At 40.0% G+C, this 19,187-nt stretch overlaps 1 protein-coding gene and 1 pseudogene across 5 annotated transcripts in view; both read right to left on the bottom strand.

Annotated features, from left to right (window-relative positions):
- AVL9 (AVL9 cell migration associated) overlaps window positions 1-19,187 on the bottom strand; it is a 91,981-nt gene that overhangs the window by 2,616 nt on the left and 70,178 nt on the right. The window contains exon 19 of one of the 5 annotated variants that reach the window (XR_003001838.1): window positions 10,088-10,519. The exons of the other annotated variants lie outside the window; for them this stretch is intronic. The gene's annotated coding sequence lies outside the window, so the exon portion shown is untranslated. Of the gene's footprint in view, window positions 1-10,087; window positions 10,520-19,187 lie in introns of those variants that run through there. 5 annotated transcript variants of the gene reach the window in all.
- On the bottom strand, window positions 10,517-12,677 carry LOC112393824 (V-type proton ATPase 21 kDa proteolipid subunit pseudogene; annotated as a pseudogene).

Genomic DNA, 19,187 nt, shown 5'->3' with positions numbered 1-19,187 from the left:
GAGTTCCCTTTGTTTAACTCTCAACTATGGGACTTCCCTGGTGGCCCAGTGGTTAAGACTCTGTGCTCCCAATGCAGGGGGCCTGGGTTCCATCCCTGGTCAGGGAACTAGATCCTGCATGCTGCAACTTAAAAAAAAAAAAAAAAAAAAAAAAAAAAAGATCCTGCAAGCCAAAACTAAGACCCGGTGCAGCCAAATAAATAAATAATTTTTGAAAAAAAAAAAAGAATAAATCTCAATTGTACCCCATATTACCCAATACTCGTTAAACTATCTTATACGTATAGATTGTTTTCACCACTGCCGGGAGGGCAAGGGCTTATGTCTACCCTATTTCTGCATCCTCAACATCTAATAATGCCTGGCACATAGTAAGCATGCAATAAAACCTGTATAAAGGCATGCATAGGTCACAAGGGGAATCTGAATTACAGTAAATCATTCAGACTACTATTTTGGAATTGCAGTAATTATTGGAGTATCTGACAGTATGGAAAAGGATTTGTCAGTAGATTAACATCAAATGAGCTGCCATTAAAAACAAAATTTCCGGGGCTTCCCTGGTGGCACAGTGGTTAAGAATCTACCTGCCAATGCAGGGGACACGGGTTCGGTCGCTGGTCTGGGAAGATCTGACATGCCGTGGAGCAACTAAGCCCGTGTGCCACAACTACTGAGCCTGCGCTCTAGCGCCTGTGACCCACAGCTACTGAGCCTGCAAGCCACAGCTACTGAAGCCTGCATGCCACAACTGCTGAAGCCCACGAGCCACAACTACTGAAGCCCGTGCACCTAGAGCCCGTGCTCTGCAACAAGAGAAGCCACCACAACGAGAAGCCCGCGCACCTCAACCAAGAGTAGCCCCCATTCACCACAACTAGAGAAAGCCCGCACACAGCAACGGAGACCCAACGCAGCCAAAAATAATAAAATAAAAATTAAAACACAAACTTCCCAAAACAACAAAAAAACCCACAAACTTTCCAACAATATAAAAAGGACTTAACTAAGTGGGGTTTATCTCAGGAATGAAAGGTTGGTTTAACATCTGAAAATCACATAATATATTAACAGAATAAAGGAGAAAAATCATATCATTTCAATAAACACAGAAAAATTATTTGACAAAATCCAAGGACCATCTGTGATATATATATATATATATATATATATATATATATATTCATAGAAGTACTAGAAGAAACATGGATTAATTCCTCTATAATGAGGGAGTAGGGAAAACTTTCCTAATAATAGCTCAAATTCCAGAAGTAATAAGACAAAATGTAATTTCACATACAAAAAAATAAAACTTTGGTATAGAGTAAGACACCTAGGCAAGACACCATAGGCAAAGTAAGAAGACAACAATACAGGAAAAAAATTTCAAGTGGTAGTATCTCTAATAACTTTAAAGAGCTTTTAAAAATAAAAAGGCCAAGATCTCTAAGAAATTGAGCTTCTGAGGTGAAAAATAAACCATATAATATATGCTAAGAGAAACACACAATAAAACCAACACTGAGATGCTATTTATCATGTATTGGCAAAAATCCAAAAGTTTGAATACTGTTGGTGGAGAAACAAGCACACCCATACATTCCTGATAATCCTGCAAAATATGGTAGCTGTGGGAGATTTGACAATACTGGTAAAATAACCCTTTGATCACAATCCTATATCTAGGGATCTCTCCCAAAGATAAGCTGGCAAAAGTATTTTTTAAATGTATGCACAGGTCTGTTATTCCTTACAAAAGTATTTGTAATCGCAAGAAGGCCAGAAACAACACAAAATCCATCAGCAATTGGTTAAATCAGGATTGGTTAAATAATGTCAGATCCAAAAGTAGATCTCCAGAATATGTCATTAAAGGGCAAAGTGGAGAAAAGTGTGTATATACAGTAAAATGTACATTATTTACAAAATTTGCTATATGTTTAAGCTAAAAAGATAAATATAAACATTTTTAAATGGTTAACTAGAGGGAAAGGAAAAGAACAGTATGAGGGTTAAAAATAGAAGTCGACTTTGAACATACCTTGTTTTATAAATTTGACTTTGGAATTATGTAAATATTTTACATAATCATAAAACAAAATTAAAATTAAAGATTTTAAGATGAAGCAAAAGAATCTAAATTAGTATATGGGGGTGGCATAACCCCACAAAAAGGAAGTTTCAATCAACTTAAAACAGTAATTTGTGCATCCCTAGTGGAATAAACCCTAAGGAAAAAAAAGGAAAAAAAAACCTTTAACTTTTTTTAGTCACATTATTAGTGGTAGTGTTGGTATTAGTATTCTAAGACTATTGTGTGTGTACTGTGGTTAAAGCAAATGAGTAATAATCTAACCTGTTATTACTAGAATCTTCTTAGAACTGGAATTCCCTGCAGAGGAGAAAGGAAGAGTAGAAGAGGATAAGTAAAACCCTGAGTTTGCAGGGTTTTATAAATTAAAACCCTATACAAATTCATAATACATTAAAAAATTTTTTTTTCTCCTTTCTGTTGAACAGGCCTCAAAACAGTCACCAATCCTATGGCAGTGAGCATCCTAGCCCGTGGATGGTAGTCTTGAAATAATACTTCCCACTAAAGGAAACAAAGATTCTTGACAAAAAAAAAAAAGGCTAATTCCAGATGTGAGACAAGAAATGTACAAAGGAGGCTATAAGTTAGAGATAAGATGGCAGAGTAGAAGGACTTGAGCTCACCTCCTCTCATGAAAAACACCAAAATCACAACTAACTGCTGAACAACCATCAACAAAAAAGACTCGAACCCACTAAAAACGATAGTCTACATCCAAAGACAAAAAGAAGCCATAATGAGATGGTAGGAGGGGTGCGTTCATGATATAATCAAATCCCATACCTGCCAGGTGGGCAACCCACAACCTGGAAAATAATTATATTGCAGACAGAGTTTCTCCCACAAGAGTGCAAGTTCTGAGCCCCACGTCAGGCTTCTCAGCCTGGGGGTCTTGCATCAGGAGGAGGAGCCCCCAGAGCATTTGGCTTTGAAGGCCAGCAGGGCTTGAGTGCCTGAGCTCCACAGGACTGGGGCAAACAGAGGCTCCACTCTTAGAGGACACACACAAGGTTTCACATGCACTGGGAGCTTGGGCCAGACCTACCTGTGGGTCTTGGAGGGTCTCCTGGGGGAGGAAGAGGTCAGCCGTGGCACACGGTGGGGGCAAGGACACTGGTGGTGGAGGCCCCAGTGAATATTCATTGGCATGAGCTCTCCTGGAGGTCACCAGTTTGGTACTGAGACCTGGCCCCATCCAACAGCCTGCAGGCTCCAGTGCTGGGACACCTCAGGCCAAACAACCAACTGGGTGGGAACACAGCCCCACCCATCAGCAGACAGGCTGCCTAAAGTAGTCCTGATCCCACAGTTGCCTCTACACATATCCCTTGACACGGCCCTACCCGCAAGAGGGAGAGGACACCCAGCTCCATGCACCAGTGGCCACAAACACAGAAAGTTAGACAAAAAGAGTCGGCAGAGAAATATGTTGCAGACAAAGGAACAAGATAAAACTCCAAAAGACCAACTAAATGAAGTGGAGATAGGCAATCTTCCTGAAAAAGAATTCAGAATAATGATAGTAAAGAGGACCCAAGATCTCAGAAAAAGAATGGAGGCATAGACCAAGAAGATACATGAAATGTTTTACAAATAGCTAGAAGATTTAAAGAACAAACAAACAGATGAATAATACAATAACCGAAATGAAAAATACACAAGAAGGAGTTAATAGAATAAATGAGGCAGAAGAACGAATAAGTGAGCTGGAAGACAGACTGGTGGAAATCACTGCTGTGGAGCAGAAGAAAAATGAATGAAAAGAAATAAGGACAGTCTAAGAGATCTCTGGGACAACATCAAATACACCAACGTTTGCATTGTAGGGGTCCCAGAAGGAGAAGAGAGAGAAAACGGGCCTGAGAAAATATTCAAAAAGATAATAGCCGAGAAGTTCCCTAACATGGAAAAAGAAACACTCAAGTCCAGGAAGCGCAGTCCCACATAGGATAAAACCAAGGAGGAACACATCAAGACACATATTAATCAAATTCACAAAAATTAAAAACAAAGAGAAAATTTTAAAAGGAACAAGAGAAAAGCAGCAAATAACATACAAGGGAATCCCCAAGAGGTTATCGGCTGATTTCTCAGCAGAAACCCTGCAGGTCAGAAGGTAGTGGCATGACATATTTAAAGAGAAGAAAGAGAAAAACCTACAACCAAGAATATTCTACCCAGCAAGGCTCTTGTTCAGAGTTGATGGGCAAGTCAAAAGCTTTACAGGCAACCAAAAGCTAAGAGAATTCAGCATGACCAGACCAGCTTTGCAACAAATGCTAAAGGAACTTCTCTAGATGGAAAAGAAAGGCCACAGCTAGAAACAAGAAAATTATGAATAGGTAAAGGCAAACATACAGCAAGGTAGGAAATCATCCACACACAAATATGATATCAAAACCAGCAACTGTGAGATAGGAGAGTACAAATGCAGGATATTGGAAATGCATTTGAAATTAAGAGACTAGCAACTTAACACAATCTTGTATATATATAGACTGCTATATCAAAACATCATGGTAACCACAAACCAAAAATCTACAATACATACACACACACACAAAAGAAAAAGCAACCCAAACACAACACTAAAGATAGCCATCAAATCACAAAAGAAGAGAACAAAAGGGGAAGAAAAAAGACCTACAAAAGAAATCCATAACAATTAACAAAATGACAATGGGAACATAATATCAATAATTACCTTAAATATAACAGATTAAATACTCCAATCAAGTCATAGACTGGCTGAATGGATACAAAAGGAGGACCTGTATACATGCTGTCTACAAGAGACCCATTTCAGATGTAGGGACAAACACAGACAAAGTGAGGGGATGGGAAAAGGTATTCCATGCAAATGGAAATAAAAAGCTTGAGTAGTAATACCCATGTCAGACAAAATAGACTTTTAAATAAAGATTGTTACAAGAGACAAAGAAGGACACTCCATAATGATCAAGGGATCAATCCAAGAAGAAGAAGATATAACAATTGTAAACATATATGCACCCAATGGACTTCCCTGGTGGCGCAGTGGTTGAAAGTCCACCTGCCAATGCAGGGTACACGGGTTTGAGACCTGGTCCAGGAAGATTCCACATGCTGTAGAGCAACTAAGCCCGTGCACCAAAACTACTGAGCCTGCGCTCTAGAGCCCGAAAGCCACAACTACTGAGCCCATGTGCCACAACTACTGAAGCCCACATGCCTAGAGCCCGTGCTCCGCAATGAGAAGCCACTGCAATGAGAAGCCCGCACACTGCAATGAAGAGTAGCCCCCACTTGCCACAACTAGAGAAAAGCCTGGGTGCAGCAATGAAGACCCAATGCAGCCAAAAATAAACTGAGCAACTAAGCCCGTGCACCAAAACTACTGAGCCTGCGCTCTAGAGCCCGCAAGCCACAACTACTGAGCCCATGTGCCACAACTACTGAAGCCCACATGCCTAGAGCCCGTGCTCCGCAATGAGAAGCCACTGCAATGAGAAGCCCGCACACTGCAATGAAGAGTAGCCCCCACTTGCCACAACTAGAGAAAAGCCTGGGTGCAGCAATGAAGACCCAATGCAGCCAAAAATAAACAAATTAACTAATTAAAAAAAAATATATATATATATGCACCCAACATAGGAGAACCTCAATATATAAGGCAAATGCTAACAGGCCATAAAAGGAAAAAATCGACAGTAACACAGTAACAGTGGGGGACTTTAACACCCCACTTTCATCAATGGACAGATCATCCAGACAGAAAATCACTAAGGAAACACAGGCTTTAAATGACACATTAGACCAGATGGACTTAATTGATAATTACAGAACATTCCATCCCAAAGCAGCAGAATACACATTTTTCTCAAGTGCACATGGAACATTCTCCAGGACAGATCACATGCTGCACCACAAAGCAAGACTCGGTAAATTTACAAAAATTGAAACCATATCAAGCATCTTTTCTGACCACTATGCACTATGAGATTAGAAATCAATTATAAGAATAAAACTGTAAAAAACACAAACACATGGAAGCTAAACAATATGTTACTAATCAACCAAGGGATCACAGAAGAAATCAAAGAGGTAATCAAAAAATACCTAGAGACAAATGAAAATGAGAACAGTGAGCCAACATCTATGGGATGCAGCAAGGGCAGTCCTCAGAGGGAATTTTATAGCAATACAATCTTACCTCAGGAAACAAGAAACACCTCAAATTAACAACCTAAAATTACACCTAAAGCAACTAGAGAAAGAAAAAAAACAAAACCCAAAATTAGTAGAAGGAAAGAAATCATAAAGATCAGAGCATAAATAAATGAAATAGAGACAAAGAAAAATATAGAAAACATCAATAAACGAAAAGCTGGTTCTTTGAAAAGATAAACAAAATTGATAAACCTTTAGCCAGAGGCATCAAGAAAAAAGGGAGAGATCTGAAATCAATAAAATTAAAAATAAAGATACAACTGACACCACAGATATATAAAGGATCATAAGAAAGTACTACAAGCAACAATATGCCAGTAAAATGGACAACCTAGAGGAAATGGACAAATTATTAGAAATGTATAACCTTCCAAACCTGAACCAGAAAGAAATAGAAAATATGAATAGACCAATCACAAGTACTGAAATTGAAACTGTGATTTAAAAACATACAACAAACAAAAGTCCAAGACCAGATGGTTTCACAGACGAATTCCATCAAACATTTAAAGAGTTGACACCTATCCTTCTGAAACTATTCTAAAAAACTGCAGAGGAAGGAACACTCCCAAACTCATTCTATGAGGCCACCATCACCCTGATTACAAAATGAGACAAAGATACCACAAAAAAAGAAAATTATAGGCCAATGAACATAGATACAAAAATCCGCAACAAAATACTAGCAAACAGAATCCAACAACACATTAAAAGGATCATACAGCATGATCAACTGGGATTTATCCCAGGGATGCAAAGGTTTTTTAATATCTGCATATCATTCAGTGTGATACAAATTTATCTTTTTTCAAAAAAAAGTCTTTTAATTGTTCAAAATAGCACAAAATGACATCGCACTATGGTAATATTGAGTCACGGGGGTTACTCTACAATAGATGAATGGGCTTACAGTTTCCAGAAATGAGAGATCAAAGGGTGGTCGGGAATAGGGATGGGGGAAAACAATGAGACCAGGCAGTGGGCTCCAAGGTGACTAAATGTGACGTTTTCCACACATTAACAAACTGAAGAATAAAAAACATATGATCATCTCAATAGATGCAGAACAAGATTTTGATAAAATTCAACACTGATTTATGATAAAGTCTCCAGAAAGTGGGCATAGAGGGAACCTACCTCAACATAATAAAGGCCATATATGACAAGTTCACAGCTAACAACATACTCCCAGTGGTGAAAAGTTGAAAGCATTTCCTCTAAGATCAGGAGCAAGACCAGGATGTCCATTCTTGCCACTCTTACTCAACATAGTTCTGGAAGTCCTAGCCATGGCAATCAGAGAAGAAAAAGAAAGAAAAGGAATACAAATTGGAAAAGAAGAAGTAAAACTGTCACTGTTTGAAGATGACAAGATACTATAGACAGAAATCCTAAAGATGCTACACCAGAAAACTACTAGTGCTCATCAAAGAATTCGGTAAAGTCGCAGGATACAAAATTAATACACAGAAATCTCTCGCATTTCTTTCTTTCTTTTTTTTTAACATTTATTTATTTATTTGGCTGCAGCAGGTCTTAGTTGTAGGACATGGGATCTTCATTGCAGCACGCGGGATGTTCACTGCAGCATGTGGGCTCTTTTAGTTGTGGCATGTGGGCTCTTTTAGTTGCAGCATGCAGGATCTAGTTCCCTGACCAGGGATCGAACCCAGGCCCCCTGCACTGGGAGCACAGAGTCTTAACCGCTGGACCACGAGGGAAGTCCCTTTTCCATTTCTATACAGTTAACAATGAAGGATAAGAAAGAGAAATTAAGGAAACAATCCCACTTACCATCACAAAGAATAAAATACTTAGGAATAAACCTACCTAAGGAGGCAAAAAACCTGTACTCGAAAACTATGAGACGCTGATAAAAGCAATTGAAGATGACACAAACAGATGGAAAGATTATACCACATTCTTGGATTGGAAGAATCAATATGGTCAAAATGATTATACTACCCAAGGTAATCTAGATTCAGTGCAATCCTTATCAAATACCAATGGCATTTTTCACTAGAACAAAAGTTTTTAATTTGTATGGAATCACAAAAGACCCTGAATAACCAAAGCAATCCTGAGAAAGAAAAACAGAACTGGAGGAATCAGGCTCCCTGACTTCAGACTATACTACAAAGCTACAGTAATAAAAACAGTATGGTATTGTCACAAAAAGAGAAATATAGCTCAATGGGATAGGACAGAAACCCCAGGAATAAACTCATGTACCTATGGTCAATCTATAACAAAGGAGGCAAGAATATACAATGGAGAAAAGACAATCACTTCAATAAGTGGTGCTGGGAAAACTGGACAGCTACATGTAAAAGAATGAAATTAGAACATTCTCTAACACCATACACAAAATAAACTCAAAATGGATTAAAGACTTAAATGTAAGACTGAATACTATTTAAAACTCTTAGAGGAAAACTTAGGGCACTCTTTGACATAAATTGCAGCAATATCTTTTTGGATCCACTTCCTAGAGTAATGAAAATAAAAACAAAAATAAACAAATGGGACCTAATTAAACTTAAAAGCTTCTGCACAGCAAAGGAAACTATAAATAAAATGAAAAGACAATCCTCAGAATGGGAGAAAATATTTGCGAACAATGCAGCCAACAAGGGATTAATCTCCAACATATACAAACAGCTCAATATCAAAAAAAAAAACCCAATCAAAAACATGGACAGAAGATCTAAATAGACATTTCTCCAAAGAAGACATACAGATGGCCAAAATCACATGACAATATGCTCAACATCCCTAATTATTAGAGAAATGCAAATCAAAACTACAGTGAGGGCTTCCCTGGTAGCACAGTGGTTGAGAGTCCGTCTGCCGATGCAGGGGACACGGGTTCGTGCCCCGGTCCGGGAAGATCCCACAAGCCGTGGAGCGGCTAGGCCCGTGAGCCATGGGCACTGAGCCTGCACGTCCGGAGCCTGTGCTCCGCAACGGGAGAGGCCTGCGTACCGCAAAAAAAAAAAAAAAACTACAGTGAGTTATCACTTCACACCAGTCAGAATGGCCATCATCAAAAAGGTTACAAACAATAAATGCTGGAGAGGGTGTGGAGAAAAGGGAACCCTCCTACACTGTTGGTGGGAATGTAAATTGGTACAACCACTATGGAGAACAGCATAGGGGTTCCTTAAAAAACTAAAAATAGAACTAGCATATATGATCCAGTAATCCCTCTCCTGGGCATATATCTGGAGTAAACCATAATTACAAAAGATACATGCACCCCGATGTTTCATTGCAGCACTATTTACAATATCCAAGACATGGAAGCAACCTAAATGTCCATCAACACAGGAATGGATAAACAAGATGTGATACACACACACACACACACACACACTGGAATATTACTCAGCCATAAAAAAGAATGAAATAATACCATTTGCAGCAACATGAATGGACCTAGAGATTATCATACTAAGCGAAGTCAGTCAGACAAAGACAAATATCATATGATGTCACTTATATGTGGAATCTAAACAAATGATACAAATGAACTTATTTACAAAACAAAAACAGACCTACAGACTTCAAAAACAAACTTATGGTTACCAAAGGGGAAAGGTGGGAGGGGAGAGGGATAAATTAGGAGTTTGGGATTAACATATACACAGTACTATAAATAAAATAGATAAATCAGGCTTCCCCGGTGGCGCAGTGGTTGAGAGTCTGCCTGCCGATGCAGGGCACACGGGTTCGTGCCCCGGTCCAGAAACATCCCACAATGCCGTGGAGTTCAACTATACTCCAATATAAAATAAAAATTAAATTAAAAAAATAACTTCAATTGCAAAAAAAAGAAAAGAAATGTACAAGGAACCTAGAATATCTTATTATACCAGATATAAAGAAAGCTATCAAAGACTATTAGAGTCACGTTAAATGACTCTGCAGCCCACTAGTCAACAAGAACCATTGACCAGGTCTGACTACTGCTCCATGGGATGGGAGACACCTGGGATTCTTGACTGCTGGACCCACAAGGACAGCAGGCACTGTAACCACCATTCAAACCTCCTCGTCAATCGCACAGTGTGGGCAAACCTCTGGTCCCAGGAATATGGTCTGGTGGGCCACAGGGGCCTGACGTCCAAGGGCAAGTGTGCAAGAGCTAACTGCAAACGTGTGTTCCACTGTGACTCAGCATCGAGGCTCCCTGGAATCGGTTCTCAGGTCTGGCTGGGTAGAGATAGATGAGGCCACAAAAAATTAAAAATGAACCAAAAACCACTGAGCAGAGAGAGGGCAGTATGAGCAACAGTAAGAATAAAAACTCCAACAAGAGGAAGATATATTAGGCTAGTGATTTGTTGAAAATTAAAGCTTCTGAATTATAACACATCTCCCTTTCATTTTTTTTTGACCCAGACCAATACCATGTTTATTTCACAAACACTGGGAAGATGGGTTGGAGGTAGAGGTGGGACATGGGTGCAAAGCTGCACACAGTCATCAGCAGCCCACTCGCCACACTGAGGGTCCAGCCAGGCAGTGCCTCCAAGTCCACAGGCAGCAGAAGTGAGTGCAGGGAGGGCCCTGAACACCAAGCCCCCTGAAAGCCTAAGGGGCACAGCTCCAGCTGTCCCGGGAAAACCACAAATAAATAAGAGTGTGGGGGGGCCCCACCCACACAGATCATCTAATCACCCATCTTCACTCTGGAGGTCTGAAGGATTGCAACGATGACCCCAAAGAGGCCGATGGCACTGCCAAAGATCTCCACAGTGAGAATCTTTACAAAGAGGCTGGGGTCCTGCACATCAGCCAAGGTGGCTCCACTGCCCACGATGCCCACACAGACTCCACAGAAGAGGTTAGACAGGCCCACTGTGAGGCCAGCCACAAGCATGGAGTAGCCTGCATGGTAGTTTTGATGGCCAATGGCCTTGGGGTCAGTAGCACTGCAAGGCTCAGCCATGTTGCTCATGACAATCGCCATGATGACGCCGTAGATGGCCACAGCCTCACAGAAGATGATGCTGATCAGGTTCTTGGTCTTAATCCTGGGGGCCTTCACCCCTTCCCCAGTGATGGAAGAGCCCGTGATGTAGATGCTCCATGCTGCCCCAACCACAGACAGGGAGATAGCTAGGCCAATGCCCAGGTTTGCCCACATGACGGGGGAAGTCTCCGTCGGGAACCATGCCACATCAAAGCGGAAGCCCAAGTCAAAACTGGTGTAGCAGACTCCCATGACGAGCAGGCAGGCCCTGAAGGCCACGAAGACCCCGGAGTAGAGCAGCACTAGGCCCGTCATGGCGGCAACGACGCCATGGGGGGGGCGGGAGCTCAAACCGCGTCCCTGCATCCGCTGTCCACCCTGCAGCCTGTGGGCCCGCCCCGCAGTGTCACCTCCCCTTTCATTTTTATTGTGATTCCTTTTCCCTGTTATTTTTCATTGTACCAGTAACATTATTTTTAGAGGAAAAACATTGAAATACAAACATTAATATATGTATTTGAAAGTAGATATTTTCCCAATACTAAGCACATGCTGTATCATATTTTCCATGTTGAAAATATTATTCTCTCTGTGGGAGAGTGCCAACTGTTTAGTGGTACGCAAAGGAACTTATTTTACTCTTGATCCACGGAACCTCCTAGGGGATACCACTGTAAAATACGTCAATGTTTTTTTTTTCCCTGGAAATGGTCTACTAAATATTTAATCTCTTTTCTTTATTATCATGAGAAATTAAAACACTAGCATGAAAAAATTTTTAATTTCTTAATTATTTTTATTTGGGAAAAGTGTATTCATTAGAATATATGGAATATTAAACCCTAAATAAGAGGACTTTTTATCAAAAGAAATATCATTAATCATCTAATATAATGAATGTCAAAAATTCTATTTGTGTTCCTGCCAAAATACAGAAACTTATTTTTAAAAACTGAACTATTACTTTCTTTGTGTGTGTGTGTGTGTGTGTAATTCAGATTTTATTGATTATATCATTCCATACAATTTTAAGTAAACAGACTGAGAAAATAAACTGGGAATATTAAACAGATGATGGCAATATTGATGAAAATGTTCAAGTGTTTTACATAAGGTAGTAAGAGGCACCACTGCCACCATCACCCTCCGAAATTTGTATGTTTCACATAAAAAGAGTAAAATAGTTTATTGGCATTCAACTAGCATTATCCATTGTAATTTATGCACCAAGATACACCTAAACAACTGCAGAATCTTCAGAGCAAAACAAAGCATTTTCTTTCACTAGCAGATATAGCAGTTTCAGTTTCTTTATAAAACAAGCGAACATGGGCTTCCCTGGTGGTGCAGTGGTTAAGAATCTGCCTGCCAATGCCAGGGACACAGGTTTGAGCCCTGGTCCGGGAAGATCCCACATGCCACAGAGCAACTAAGCCTGTGTGCCACAACTACTGAGCCTGTGCTCTAGAGCCTGTGCGCCACAACTACTGAAGCCCGCGTGCCTAGAGCCCGTGCTCCGCAACCAGAGAAGCCACTGCAATGAGAAGGCTGCATACCACAACGAAGAGTAGCCCCCGCTCACTGCAACTAGAGAAGGCCCACACGCAGTAACAAAGACCCAATGTACCCAAGAATAAAAATAAAATAAAATAAATAAATTTAAAGACCAAAAAAACCAAGCAAACAAATCTACACACACAACCCCAAAACAAAAGTTGGCATATTTCAGTGGTCCTGAATTTTGATGTTTCTACTTGTATTAATTAAAGAAATAAAATGTGATTCAGCATTTAAAAATGAGACTGATCTTCTTCACCATAATTATACTTACTTTATAATTCAAACGATTTAACTGAAGCCGATGTTAACCCAGCAAAAACCATGGATACAACTCAAACTGCTCTTTGGCTAAGGAAATTTCTTTAAAAGTTAACTATTCTTTAAAAACTCAAACCCAAGCTGCACAGCTGTAACATTAAGAAACAACAACTGACCCTTCCAGAAACCACAGCGGTAGTTCCAAGTGTTTTGAAGCTGGGGAACATATACAGAATCACTGTAAATCGCACATACACATCAGTAACTTCCTGATAAAACTGTACTAATAGTTTCCTCTATTACTGACTAAAAAAATAAATCAAGCAGGTACTACAGTTCAGCATTTAAAAGACTTCTATGCCTATTTTTACAAAGACGCTTGGGCTGAGACATACATTTGTATACTTGAAAACAAACAAGGCTTGAAATGTGGTTTTATGTGAAACCACTTAGAAGAACTCAGTCATCAAAAAACTAAAGATACGCAACAGATAAATAGGAATTTATTAAAACCACTGTCTCTAACAATATAAAAATTAAATATTAAGGCATCTTTTACTCTCATCTTGGTATATGCAGCAAAGAGAAGTGTTTTAAATAGGAACCAGCACTTCCATTTCAAATGCTTTCTAACACATTTGGCAGATTTTCTTTCTTTCTCCTATTCCACATTCCATTGAAAGCTCTCATGATCAAACATCACGACCCAAACCAAAAGTATAAACAGATACTGACTTATTAAAAAGCAGTTCACCCTTGAAAAATAAAAAGGAACTACAAAGAATATTCTGTATAGGGAATTTCCTGGCGGCCCAGTGGTTAGGACTCTGCGCTCTCACTGCGGAGGGCCCGGGTTTGATCCCTGGTCAGGGAACCAGGATCCCGCATGCTGTGTGGTAAAAAAAAAAAAGAATTATGCATAAAGTTCAAATACTAGTATTTAAATTTCTCTGAAGCAATTTGCGTTTCAGTAATTAAGAGAAAGAAGGGATGAAGACTTAAACACGAGAAGCCTATTAATATGGATCACGCTGTGGACTCGTTCACTCAGTAGTCTGCTCTGTTGAGAAGAGAATTTGAAAAGGGCTTCATACTCCCTTAAAAAACAAAAATCACATTCACCAGAATAAGATCATTTAAATTAACACTGATTATATATAATTCCCCATATTTGTCCACTTATGAAGCTCAATTTCTTCATAAAATATACTAAACAGTAACATTTTCACCTTTTATTAAGGCAAGTTTGGGACTTTTATGTTTGTAGAGTAACAGGCCATAGCATGTAATCTTGCCAGCCGTCCCGCCTCCATCAAGTGTGAATGTGATCAAGCCTCTACACCCAGATACCAACCTATGAAACTACAGATGTTAGAAGAACATGTTAAATTATTTTTGCCTAAAGGATCCAATCAGCAAAATCCAGATCTTGGAAAACTGTACAGGACAAATGACCTAATTTCTTCAACAAATTGGAAAAAAATACAAAGTTGTAGAGGAGGAACCTGTGGTCACTTGAAAGATTTATCAACTAATGGCCTTGTGTAGACTTTAGTTGAGTACCAATTCAAACAAACTAAAAATAAATATGGCTCCACACAAACACTTATACACAAGCAATTATTCGTAATAACCAAAAAAATGGATAAACAAAGCCTGGTAAATCCATACAAAGGAATATTATTCAGCCACAACAAGGAATGAAGTTCCTTATTCATGTTACAACAGATCAACCTTAAAAACTTTACACAAGTGAGGGTGTTAACCGAACCAGGTTTGTTCTGCCGGATGCGCAGAAAGTCAAAATGGTGAGACGCCGAGGTTTGCAGCAAAGTGAGACGGGAAGACAAATCTCAAATCTGCCTTCCCAAAGGCAAGGGGCTCAGGTATTTATGGGAAAAAGAACAAAGAAGCAGGGCAGTCTGAGGCGTGGAGAGAGAGGAAAGGTTATTGGGAAAAGGTGTGATAATTGTTCTGGGCAGGCCTCTGCACGTTCAATATGTCACAAGTGGATGCTCCCATATGCCCAGCTGAAGGGTCAGTGGTCCTATCCAGTCCTAAGCAGCTCGGCTCAAACCAGACAGAGCTGACTCTTGGCTCAACCTGAAGCCGAGGCAGCTGACTCCAAGTTCCTGGAAAACACCTTGGGCAAACATATTGTTTAAGCTACGTGCTGCTTGGAGGACCTGAAAGTCTTAAAACCTTGATTAGTGAAGGCAGGTGACGTGGATTGCACCATGGTTTCAAATGAAGCCAGACATAAAAGACCACATATTGTAATTATTCCACTTATATGAAATATCCAGAAGAGGCATACCCACAGAAATTAATTTGGAAATGGGTAGCGACTGCTAATGGATACAGGGTTTCTTCTGATGGATACAGGGTTTCTTCTAGGTGTGATGAAACTAGTGGTGATGATTCTATAACTTTGTGAAAATACTATAAACCACTGGACTGTACACTTTAACAGGGTGAATTTTATGACATGTGAATTGTACCTCAGAAAATACAGCATTCGTGGGACAAATGAAAATTTGAATACTGACTTGCTACTTGATAATATCATCAGTTTATAATATTAAAAAATATTTATTTTTTGAGATACATTCTCAAAAATTTACAGATGAAATACGATGCTAGAATTCGCTTTAAAAATAATACAGAATAGGTGGGAAATCATTATTTTGAGTAAGGATTACATCAAGCAAGAATCATCAATGGATTCTGTAATGGTCCTAACATATGTCCACCAATTCTTTGATATTCTCCCTTCAAGAGTTGGGACTTCAGGGAATTCCCTGGCGGTCCAGTGGTTAGGACTCGGCACTTTCACTGCCAAGGGCACGGGTTCAATCCCTGGTCAGGGAACTAAGATCCCACAAGCCGCGCAGTACAGCCACACACACACACAAGTTGTAACTTAAAAAAAAAAAAAAATTTGGAGCTAAATTTCCCTTCTCTGGAATGTGGGCTGGACTTGGTCCCTCACATCTAATGAGTTGACTGCAGTGGAGGTGATAGTGTGTGACTTCTAAGACTAGGTCACAAGGCTTTGCCCTCTCAGGGATCACTTGCTCCAGATGAGGCCAGTACCATGCTATGAGGACACACAAGCAACCCCAGGGAGAGGCCCATGTGGCAAAGAACCGAGGCCTCCTCAGTTCTCACTAACTAAGATCCCACAGGCTGTACGGTGCGGGGGGGAAAAAAAAAAAGTTCTAAAGAACACAATTGACAAAATTGGAATAAGAATGGTACAGTAGATAAAATTATTGAGTCAATGTTCAATTTACTGAGGTTAATAATTATACTATGGTCTATAAGAGAATATCCTTATTCTTAGGAAATACACAATGAAGTATTTAGGGATAAAGCGTTGTGATGTATGTTACCCTCAAATCGTTCCCCCAAAAAAGTGTGTGTGTGTGTGTGTGTGTGTGTGTGTGTGTGAGAAAGAGAGAGAGAGACCTACAAATGAAGCAAATGCAATAAATATTAATAATAGATGAAAGTAAAGGGTATTTGGTTTTTTTACTATTTTCATTTTTGCAACTTATATGTAGGTTTGAAATTATTTCCAAATAAAAACTTTAGAAAATCATATGGTGGGCTTCCCTGATGGCGCAGTGGTTAAGAATCCACCTGCCAATGCAGGAGACACGGGTTTGAGTCCTGGTCCAGGAAGATCCTGCATGCCGCGGAGCAACTAAGCCCATGCACCACAACTACTGGCCTGTGCTCTAGAGCCTGCGAGCCACAACTACTGAGCCCTTGTGTCACAACTACCGAAGCCTGCACGCCCTAGAGCCTGTGCTCTGCAACAAGAGAAGCCACAGCAATGAGAAGCCTGTGCACCGCAACAGAGTAGCCCCCACTCATCGCAACTAGAGAAAGCCCGTGCACAGCAACGAAGACCCAACGCAGACAAAAAAAAAAAAAAATCATATGGCGAAAATATTCTATGGGAGGGAGGAAAATAAGTGAGGGTAAAGATGAAAAAGATTGACTATAGGGGACTTCCCTGGCAGTCCAGTGGTTAAGGCTTCCAATACATGGGTTGTGGGTTCGATCCCTGGTCAGGGAGCTAAGATCACACATCCTCAGGGCCAAAAAACCAAAACATAAAACAGAAGTAATATTGTAACAAGTTCAATAAAGAGTTTAAAAATGATCCACATAAAAGAATCTTAAAAAAAAAAGAAAAAGATTGACTAAAACTGATGAGTACTGAAGCTGAGTGGTTTATTATAAAAGGCTTAGGAACTTCCCTGGTGGTCCAGTGGTTAAGACTCTGAGCTACCCCCAATGTAGGGGGCCTGGGTTTGATCCCTGGTCAGGGAACTAGATCCCGCAGACCTGGCACAGCCAAATAATTTTTTTTTTTATTAAAAAAAGGAAGTTTATTATACTCTCCTGACTACTTTTGTATGTATTTGAAAATTTCCATAATGAAGGTAAACAACAATGAAGCGACTGAACTTGAAGATCCCCTATGTCTCTATGAGTTCAATGGTCTTTTTGAGCATGGTGGGTTATGGATGATGTGAATTTGAGTTTCACCTTCGTTCAAGTTTTTCCTCCAAAAATTGGGGATAATAATTTCTACTAATAGGATTATTAACTTTATATTACACATGTCAAAGTTGTTAGCACGTTTTCTAGCATATCCAATTGTTCAATATGTGTCAGTAATAATTATTACTATTGGATGAATTGAATAAGTGAAATATAAAGATTAATTTCCACTTGAGGTTAAAAGAAGTATTGTCTTCGGAGTTTGTTGTTAAGGGATTAGACCTGCATAACCACGACCATTATAGGCATAAGGTATTGGAATAGGTTCACCCTGGGTGCTGCGGAAAGAACAACGTCCTTATAATTAATTAGGTTAACTCCTACGCGTTAAGAAATTTTTTTTTTTTGCGATACGCGGGCCTCTCACTGTTGTGGCCTCTCCCATTGCGGAGCACAGGCTCCGGATGCGCAGGCTCAGCGGCCATGGCTCACGGGTCCAGCCGCTCCGCGGCATGTGGGATCTTCCCGGACTGGGGCACGTACCCGCGTCCCCTGCATCGGCAGGCGGACTCCCAACCACTGCGCCACCAGAGAAGCCCAAGAAAAAATTTTTTAACAGGATGTAACAGAGTCCTCTATTTACCCAAAATATCTTGTACAGAGCCTCCAGTAAAAGTACAAGACATAAAATTAGGAGCTTTTCCATCATTAAACAAAGGACTGGTGGAATCAAGCCTGCATTAAAAGTTGTGGTCAAACACACATAAAATTTACCATGTTAAGTAATTTTAAGTATACAGTTCGGTGGCACTAAGTACATTCAAATTGTTGTGCCAGCACCACCACCATACACCTCCAGAACTTTTTATCCTGCAAAACTGAAACTCTGTACCTATTAAACAATAGCTCCCCATTCCTCCCTCCCGCCAGCCTCTGGCAACCACCCTTCTCATTTCAGTCTCTGTGAGTTTGACTATTCCAGATAACTCACACCAGAGGAATCAATACAGTAGTTGTCCTTTTGCGGCTGGCTTATTTCACTGAATGCAATGTTCTCATGGTTCATCCACATTGTAGCATGTATCAGGTTTCTTTCCTTTTTAAGGCTGAATAATATTCCACCGTATGTATATGTATCCACCATATTTTGTTTATCCAGCGATGGACACCTGGGTTGTGCACACCCCATGATGACTGTGGAAAATGCTGCTATGAACCTGGGTGTACATATATCTCCTCCAGTCCCTGCTTTCAATTTCAAGCTTGGATTTTTACAATTTGTGGGAGAAAGTTATATTTTAAATTCCTCTTACCATCTGGCATTTAATTTGTTTGTTGGATGTGTTTAAGTGATCTGTAAGGGGACAATGATAATGCTTTTCTTGATAAAATACTAACATGAATGGTCTTGACCTATTCATAATAGCTAAGCTTCCGTTTCATTTCAGGTGAGCTCCTTCACGTGCAACACTACTCACATGACTATTGGAAAGTTATTTCAATTGGAGGGATTTGAAATAGCAACCTTGTTTTAGGCTTTGGATGCTGGGTGAGGATGGGGAAAACTGA

This window comes from Neophocaena asiaeorientalis, unplaced genomic scaffold (assembly GCF_003031525.2).
Source record: "Neophocaena asiaeorientalis asiaeorientalis breed wild unplaced genomic scaffold, Neophocaena_asiaeorientalis_V1.1 scaffold612, whole genome shotgun sequence".
In the NCBI taxonomy this organism is placed as follows: Eukaryota; Metazoa; Chordata; class Mammalia; order Artiodactyla; family Phocoenidae; genus Neophocaena; species Neophocaena asiaeorientalis.
The sequence above is the reverse complement of the archived record's forward strand: the minus strand, read 5'-3'. Positions and strand labels throughout refer to the sequence as shown.